The following is a 9793-nucleotide window of genomic DNA, read 5'->3' on the forward strand; positions in this document are numbered from 1 at the left end:
GAGTAAAACACCAAACCGAAGGCTTTGGTGAAGGCACATCCTCCTGTTGAGATGAAGAAGGAAACCTGGTGACAGATACAGACAGCGTGTTGAGGATCTGGAAGGAGCATTTTGAAAAACTTCTAGTATCAAATATTGGCGTTGAAGAAGATACCCCAGAACCAATAAGAGATGATGGTATAGAGTGTATACCACCTAGCCAAGATGAGGTCATAAAATCAATTAATCGGCTAAAGAACAACAAAGCAGCAGGAGCCGATGGGTTACCAGCCGAACTATTCAAGACTGGTGGCCAGATGCTGGTCAGAAGCATGCACCAACTTATTAGTACAATTTGGCTAGATGAATGCATGCCCAATGATTGGAACCTCAGCATCCTGTGTCCCGTGCACAAAAAAACGGAGACAAGACGATATGTGCCAACTATAGAGGAATAAGTCTCCTTCCCATCGCATATAAAGTGCTATCCAGTGTGCTGTGTGAACGATTGAAGCCAATGGTCAATGACATCATCGGACCCTATCAATGCGGCTTCAGACCTGGCAAATCCACCATTGACCAGATTTAAACTCTGCGCCAAATCCTGGAAAATACCCACCAAAAACACAACGACACATTCCACCTATTAGTCGACTATAAATAAGCATTCGATAGCCCTATTCGTTTAGAGGTGTTTAAAGCCATGTCTACGTTCGGCATTCCTGCAGAATTAATACGGCTATGCAGGATAACTTTAAGTGGAAAAAAGTCAGCAGTTAAAGTAGGAAAGGACTTATCGGAGCCCTTCAATACCGAACGAGGATTCAGACAAGGTGACATGTCGTGTGACCTTTTTAACATCCTGCTGGAAAGAGCATACGAGAGGCAAACAGAAATGGCTCTCTTCGCACCAAACAACACATGTTACTCGCCTACGCCAATGAAATCGACATAATGGGTCGAACACTGAGATCGGTAACAAAGTGGGTTCGGCAGTAAACGGCGAGAAGACCAAGCTGATGGTATCAACGCGCAAGAAGTTCTGTAGACTCGGAGAACTACAGCTTGAGAACTACAGCTTCGAGGTAGTTAAAGACTTTATATACCTTGGTACCACCATAAATAAAACGAATGACATCAGTTTTGAAATTCGAAGAAGGATTGTGATGGCCAACAGATGCTACTATGGTCTAAGTAAGCAGTTTAGAAACAAGGCCACCTCCAGCCAGACCAAAATCACACTTTACAAGACGCTGATACTACCCGTGCTATTACATGGATCAGAAGCATGGGTACTTGCGCAAGCAGATGAGGCAGCTCTTGGAGTGTTTGAGAGAAAAATTCTCTGAAAGATCTACGGGCCGATCTGCGTCGACGGTGAATATCGGCGTCAAATGAACAACGAGCTTTACCATTTATACGCGGACATCGACATTGTCAGTCGTATTGAGCTGCATTGACTACGGCGGCTAGGCCATGTTGTGCGAATGAATGAGAATGCCCCAGCTCAAAAGGCATATAAAAACGAGCCTACTGATGGTTCCCGTAAAAGGGGAAGGCCACGAATCAGATGGAAAGACCAAGTAGAAAACAACATCTTGGAACGTATACAAGGTGTGGATTTATTAAATAATTTTTTTAGGAGGATTTATTAAAGAATATTTTTTCAAGGACCTATACAAGGCGTGGATTTATTAAAGAATATTTTTTCAAGGACCTATACAAGGCGTGGATTTTTAAAGAATATTTTTTCAAGGACCTATACAAGGCTTGGATTTATTAAAGAATATTTTTCAAGGGCCAACTGAGGCGTGGATTTATTAAAGAATATTTTTCAGGGCCAACTGAGGCGTGGATTTATTAAATAATATTTTTTTCAAGGATCTATACAAGGCGTAGATTTATTAAAGTATATTTTTCAGGGACCTATACAAGGCTTGGATTTATTAAAGAATATTTTTTCAAGGACCTATACAAGGCGTGGAATATTTTTTCAAGGACCTATACAAGCCGTTGATTTATTAATGAATATTTCTTCAGGGACCTATATAAGGCGTGGATTTATTAAAGAATATTTTTTCAGGGACCTATACAAGGCGTGGATTTAATAAAAAATATTTTTTCGAGGACCTATACAAGGCGTTGATTTATTAATGAATATTTTTTCAGGGACCTACATAAGGCGTGGATTTATTAAAAAATATTTTTTCAAGGACCTATACAAGTCGCGGATTTATCGAAGAATATTTTTTCAAGGACCTATACAAGACGCGGATTTATTAAAGAATATTTTTTCAAGGACCTATACAAGGCGTGGATTTATTAAAGAATATTTTTTCAAGGACCTATACAAGTCGCGGATTTATCGAAGAATATTTTTTCAAGGACCTATACAAGACGCGGATTTATTAAAGAATATTTTTTCAAGGACCTATACAAGGCGTGGATTTTTTAAAGAATATTTTTTCAAGGACCTATACCAGGCGTGGATTTTTTTAAAGAATATTTTTACAAGGACCTAAACAAGGCGTGGATTTATTAAAGAATATTTTTTTCAAGGACCTATACAAGGCGTGGATTTATTAAAGAATTTTTTTTCAAGGACCTATACAAGGCGTGGATTTATTAAAGAATTTTTTTTCAAGGACCTATACAAGGCGTGGATTTATTAAAGAATATTTTTTCAAGGACCTATACAAGGCGTGGATTTTTTAAAGAATATTTTTTCAAGGACCTATACAAGGCGTGGATTTTTTAAAGAATATTTTTTCAAGGACCTATACAAGGCGTGGATTTATTAAAGAATATTTTTTCAAGGCCTGGATTTATTAAAGAATATTTTGTCAAGGCCTGGATTTATTAAAGAATATTTTTTAAGGCCTGTATTTATATAGGAATATTTTTTCAAGGCCTGAATTTATTAAAGGACCTATATAAGGCGTGGATTTATTAAAGAATATTTTTTTCAAGGACCTATACATATTAAAGGTCCTTGAAATACATATTAAAGAATATTTTTTCAGGGACCTATACAAGGCTTGGATTTATCGAAGAATATTTTTCAGGGACCTATACAAGGCTTGGATTTATCGAAGAATATTTTTTCAGGGACCTATACAAGGCTTGGATTTATCGAAGAATATATTTTCAGGGACCTATAGAAGGCTTGGATTTATCGAAGAATATTTTTTCAGGGACCTATACAAGGCTTGGATTTATCGAAGAATATTTTTTCAGGGACCTATACAAGGCATGGATTTATGGAAGAATATTTTTTCAGGTACCTATACAAGGCTTGGATTTATCGAAGAATATTTTTTCAGGGACCTATACAAGGCTTGGATTTATCGAAGAATATTTTTTCAGGGACCTATACAAGGCGAGAATATTAAGCTTTGGACTTCGAAATTGTCTTATCCCCTCTATGGTACCCACATAAATGTGAGGCATAAACTTTTACTACATTCTGGCTTTTGTTGCTGTTGTTGTTCGGCTTTTTTTCCTGCTCTACTCAAGTTGCTGATGTTGAATTCGTTCGTGAACGTGAAGTTCACATTCATGAGAACTTTAAGCTGTTTCGTGCTTCACCAAACAATAATAGAATCTGTATGAAATGTAATACAAGAAATTGTGTGAAACGAACAAAAAAAAAAAATAGTAGAATAGTAGAAAAATTACCTAGCATGTACAGAAATAAGAGTAATTACAAGGGAAATGCTGTAGTTAGGAGAAAAAGAAAAACATCCTTAAATTGTTTAATAAGTCAGTGTAGGTGAGTTGCATATAAATTACCACATACATAAAGTCACCACAAAGGACTTTGGGTATAAAGAAAATATTCGATGTGTGTTAAGGGGAAGGGTAGAAAGGCGTAAAATTCTGCATGTACGATGGATTCGGGCCAATGAAGACCTCTATGGTTTTTAGTAAAGATCGGATTATATTAAGGTAATGAAATATTTCAGCACCTCTCCAACGTTTTCATTTAAAAAAAAATTGGATCTGACCACTGACACATGTCCATATCTTCTAATATAAATATCCCTAAAGAAGTTTTTCACTTAAACTATTTTATAACGCCCTCCGAAATAATTCCACTACATAAAAATTATAACCTCAAAAATAACTACTATTAAAACATAAGTTTACTGTTGAAACATTTAAATACAACTTTCCAACTAATTTACTTACATGCAACAACAACAAAAACATTTCCTTTCATTCTCATATTAAATACAGGCACACGCACACACACACACACATAGACACTGTTTTCCCAAAAGCATTTTTGTAGCGCGTTTTGTGAGTAAATCCCACGAAACTATTAAATCACCCAACTTTTACTTTCCATTTTTATGGGGACTCGGTATTTGATGATGGTCTAGTTGTTTGACGTGGTTCATAGAGTCGGAAGGGGCTAAGGTGCTGGGAAAGTTGCTTGGCTGCTACCATTTTGGGTAAAAGCAAAACTTGGTAATTATTATTTAGTTAGGAGTGGTGTGAGTGGAGATTTTCTTTTAACTAAATTAAGTCAAGCTGTTTATAATATAAGCAGTAGCAACACCAGCAGCAGCTCCACAACAACATCCGCACATACATATATACACACATAATAACAATGAGATTATATATAATGATGCAGAAGAATTTCATTAGTTCCCCGGAAAAATCGTAATTAATTTTCTAACATGCATAGTTGGAAAATTTGTTTTAATTCTCTTGTGATTATTTTATAAAGAGGATTGAAATTATTTAAAAGGCATAACAAGAACTAGGATAGAGAATTAGAAAAAAAATTATTTTAAATAACTTATGTCTTTTATAGGCCCATGAAAAAATATTCTTTAAGAATCCATGTCCATAGGTCCTGAAAAAATATCCTTTAATATATCCACGCCTTACATAGGTCCTGAAAAAATATCCTTTAATATATCCACGCCTTACATAGGTCCTGAAAAAATATCCTTTAATATATCCACGCCTTACATAGGTCCTGAAAAAATATCCTTTAATATATCCACGCCTTACATAGGTCCTGAAAAAAAAAATATCCTTTGAAAAAATATATCCACGCCTTACATTGGTCCTGAAAAAATATCCTTTAATATATCCACGCCTTACATTGGCCCTTGAAAAAATATTCTTTAATATATCCACGCCTAGAATGCCCTTGAAAAAAATTCTTTAATATATCCACGCCTCAGTTGGCCCTTGAAAAATATTCTTTAATATATCCACGCCTCTTATATGCCCTGAAAAAATATCCTTTAATAAATCCACGCCTCCCCCTTGAAAAATATTCTTTAATAAATCCACGCCTCAGTTGGCCCTTGAAAAATATTCTTTAATAAATCCACGCCTCAGTTGGCCCTTGAAAAATATTCTTTAATAAATCCACGCCTCAGTTGGCCCTTGAAAAATATTCTTTAATAAATCCACGCCTCAGTTGGCCCTTGAAAAATATTCTTTAATAAATCCACGCCTCAGTTGGCCCTGAAAAAAAAATATTCTTTAATAAATCCACGCCTCAGTTGGCCCTTGAAAAATATTCTTTAATAAATCCACGCCTCAGTTGGCCCTTGAAAAATATTCTTTAATAAATCCACGCCTCAGTTGGCCCTTGAAAAATATTCTTTAATAAATCCACGCCTCAGTTGGCCCTTGAAAAATATTCTTTAATAAATCCACGCCTCAGTTGGCCCTTGAAAAATATTCTTTAATAAATCCACGCCTCAGTTGGCCCTTGAAAAATATTCTTTAATAAATCCACGCCTCAGTTGGCCCTTGAAAAATATTCTTTAATAAATCCACGCCTCAGTTGGCCCTTGAAAAATATTCTTTAATAAATCCACGCCTCAGTTGGCCCTTGAAAAATATTCTTTAATAAATCCACGCCTCAGTTGGCCCTTGAAAAAAATATCCACGCCTCAGTTTTAATAAATCCACGCCTCAGTTGGCCCTTGAAAAATATTCTTTAATAAATCCACGCCTCAGTTGGCCCTTGAAAAATATTCTTTAATAAATCCACGCCTCAGTTGGCCCTTGAAAAATATTCTTAATAAATCCACATGTGGTAAGAAGCTTAAAAAACCCCACATGCGGATGCTGAAACATCAAACCAGAAACTTTTGCTGCTCTTGTGGATGATGTTGCAACATTTAGTTGCATATTTGTAGTTCTTAAATTTTTTCTTGTGTCAAAAACCCAACATACAGCGCTAATGGCATTTATGTGACCACATAGACCACATATTTTGGCCATGTTAACAAAAACACAACCAAAGTTGTGCTGCGTCGTTTCTTGGCACTTTCCACAAATTTGTTGCAGGTTACAATGTCAAGAAAGAAAAACCCCGAAGAACATTTACCACACGAAAAGAGGATATAAAACGATTTTGAATTTTTTCTCTACATTCTGTTACCGTTTGTTGTTGTAGTGGGTTCTTGTTGGTGAATTCTGGTGGTTAACAGAACAAGAAGGCTTTACAAGTTCAACAGCTGTTAAATAAATAACAGGATATCCGGTAATTGTTTTTGAAATCATTCTTGGATGCTCCAACAACCCAGTAAACAATTTTAAAGAGTTTTTTGTTTAGACCCCTAACTAAGGGGTCCAAGGCGTAGATTTTTTAAATAATTTTTTTAGAGACCTTTAAGCAAGGCGTAGATTTTTTAAAGATTTTTTTTTAGAGACCCTTAAGCAAGGCGTAGATTTTTTAAAGAATTTTTTTTTTTAGAGACCCTTAAGAAAGGCGTAGACTTTTTAAAGAATTTTTTGTAGAGACCTAACCAAGGCGTAGATTTTTTAAAAAATTTCCTTGGAGACCTAAACAAGGTGTAGATTTTTTAAAGAATTTCCTTGGAGACCTAAACAAGGAGTAGATATTTTAAAGAATTTTTTGTAGAGACCCTTATGTACGGCGTAGATTTTTTAAAGAATTTTTTTTAGAGACCCTTAAGCAAGGCGTAGAGTTTTAAAGAATGTTTTTTAGAGACCCTTAAGCAAGGCGTAGATTTTTAAAGAATTTTATAAGAGACCTAGCCAAGGCATAGTTTTTTTTGTAGAGACCTAACCAAGGCGTAGATTTTTTAAAGAATTTTTTTAGAGACCCTTAAGCAAGGCGTAGATTTTTTAAAAAAATTTTTTTAGAGACCCTTAAGCAAGGCGTAGATTTTTTGAAGAATTTTTTTAAAGACCCTTAAGCAAGGCGCAGATTTTTTAAAGAACTTTTTTAGGTCCCTTAAGCAAGGCGTAGATTTTTTAAAGAATTTTTTTAGAGACCCTTAAGCAAGGCGTAGATTTTTTAAAGAATTTTTTTAGAGACCCTTAAGCAAGGCGTAGATTTTTTAAAGAACTTTTTTTTAGAGACCCTTAAGCAAGGCGATTTTTTAAAGAATTTTTTACCCTTAAGCAAGGCGTAGATTTTTTAAAGAACTTTTTTTTAGAGACCCTTAAGCAAGGCGCAGATTTTTTAAAGAACTTTTTTTTAGAGACCCTTAAGCAAGGCGTAGATTTTTTTAAAGAATTTTTTTTAGAGACCCTTAAGCAAGGCGTAGATTTTTTAAAGAATTTTTTGTAGAGACCTAACCAAGGCGTAGATTTTTTAAAGAATTTTTTGTAGAGACCCTTAAGTAAGGCGTTGATTTTTTAAAGAATTTTCTTAGAGACCCAACAAGGCTTAGATTTTTTAAAGAATATTTTTAGAGACCCAAACAAGGCTTAGATTTTTTAAAGAATATTTATAGAGACCCAAACAAGGCTTAGATTTTTTAAAGAATATTTTTAGAGACCCAAACAAGGCTTAGATTTTTTAAAGAATATTTTTAGAGACCCAAACAAGGCTTAGATTTTTTAAGAATTTTTTAGAGACCCAAACAAGACTTAAATTTTTTTAAGAATTTTTTAGAGACCTAAGGCGAAGATTTTTTGATTGATTGTTTCTGATATGAAAAACGCAGCGTATAGGACAACCCTGCGAAGAGTAGCAACACGTAATGCGATGGATAACTATCGGGAGAAACGGAGAGAGGAGAAACGTATTTTCAGAAAGAACTAGAAAAACGTGAGCGTGAGCAAATCCAGATGTACAGGAGTCAGAATGAAGTCCGTAAATTCTACCAAGGGGTAAACCACCAAATCGAAGGCTTTGGTGCAGGCACATTCTCCTGTAGACATGAAGAAGGAAACCTGGTGACAGATACAGACAGCGTGTTGAGCATCTGGAAGGAGCATTTTGAAAAACTTCTGGTATAAAATAGTAGTGGTGAAGAAGATACCACAGAACCAATAATAGATGACGGTATAGAGTGTATACCACCTAGCCAAGATGAAGTCATAATAGCAATCAATCGGCTGAAGAATAATAAAGCAGTAGGTGCCGATGGGTTAAAATCCGAACTATTCAAGACTGGTGGTCAGATGCTGGTAAGGAGCATGCACCAGCTGATTAGTACAATTAGGCTAGAGGAATGCATGTCCAATGATTGGAACCTCAACATCCAGTGTCCCGTGAACAAAAAAGGAGACAAGGCGATATGCACCAACTATAGAGGAATAAGTCTCCTTCCCATCACATATAAAGTGCTATCCAGCGTACTGTGTGAACGACTGAAGCCAATGGTCAATGACATTATTGGACCATGCCAATGCGGCTTCAGACCTGGCAAATCCACCATTGACCAGATTTTCACTCTGCGCCAAATCCTGGAAAAAAACCCCACGAAAAACACATTCCACCTATTCGTCGACTATAAAGCCGCATTCGACAGCCCTATCCGTTCAGAGATGTATAAAGCCATGTCTGCGTTTGGCATTCCTGCAAAATTAGTTTGGCTATGCAGGATAACTTTTAGTGGCACAAGATCAGCAGTTAAAGTCGGAAAGGACCTCTCGGAGCCCTTTAATACCGAACGATGATTCAGACAAGGTGACAGTTTGTCGTGAGACCTTTTTAACATCCTGCTGGAAAAGGTCATACGACAGGCAAAAGTGAACAGCAATGCCACTCTGTACACCAAACAACAGCAGTTACTCGCCTACGTCGATGACATCGACATAATGGGTCGAACATTGAAAGCGGTAACAGCCACCTTTGAACAAATTGAGAAGGAGTCTGCCAAAGTGGGTCTGGCAGTAAACGGCGAGAAGACCAAGCTGATGGTATCAACGTCCAGTAGACTCGGACCAACTGTGGAACTTGAGAACTACAGCTTCGCGGTCAAAGATTTGATATACCTTGGTACCGCCATAAACAAAACGAATGCCATCAGTTTTGAAATCCGGAGAAGGATAGTGATGGTCAACAGATGCTTTTATAGTCAGAGCAAACAACTCAAAAGCAAGGCCACCTCCCGCCAGACCAAACTCACACTCTACAAGATGTTGATTCTACCCATGCTGTTATATGGATCTGAAGTATAAGTACTTGCGCAAGCAGATGAGGCAGCTCTTGGAGTGTTTGAGAGAAAAATTCTCCGAAAGATCTATGGACCGGTCTGCGTTGACGGTGAATATCGCCGTCGAATGAACTATGAGTTGTACCAGCTATTCTCGGACATCGACATTGTTAGACGTATTGAGCTGCAGCGACTACGTTGGCTAGGTCATGTTGAGAGAATGGATGAAGATGCCCCAGCCCAGAAGGTATATAAAAGCGAACCAGCTGATGGTTCACGCAGAAGGGGAAGGCCACTAATAAGATGGAAAGACAGAGTGGAAGACAACATTGTCGATTCTTCAAATTGTCTTTCAAATTGGAAAAATTGCGCAAAAGACCGACGCGCCTGGAAATCTTTTTTAAGCTCGGCTTATGGAA

This window comes from Musca vetustissima, unplaced genomic scaffold, assembly GCF_032173495.1.
Source record: "Musca vetustissima isolate MV318-11 ecotype Yass unplaced genomic scaffold, APGP_CSIRO_Mvet_v1 utg12713, whole genome shotgun sequence".
Taxonomy (NCBI): domain Eukaryota; kingdom Metazoa; phylum Arthropoda; class Insecta; order Diptera; family Muscidae; genus Musca; species Musca vetustissima.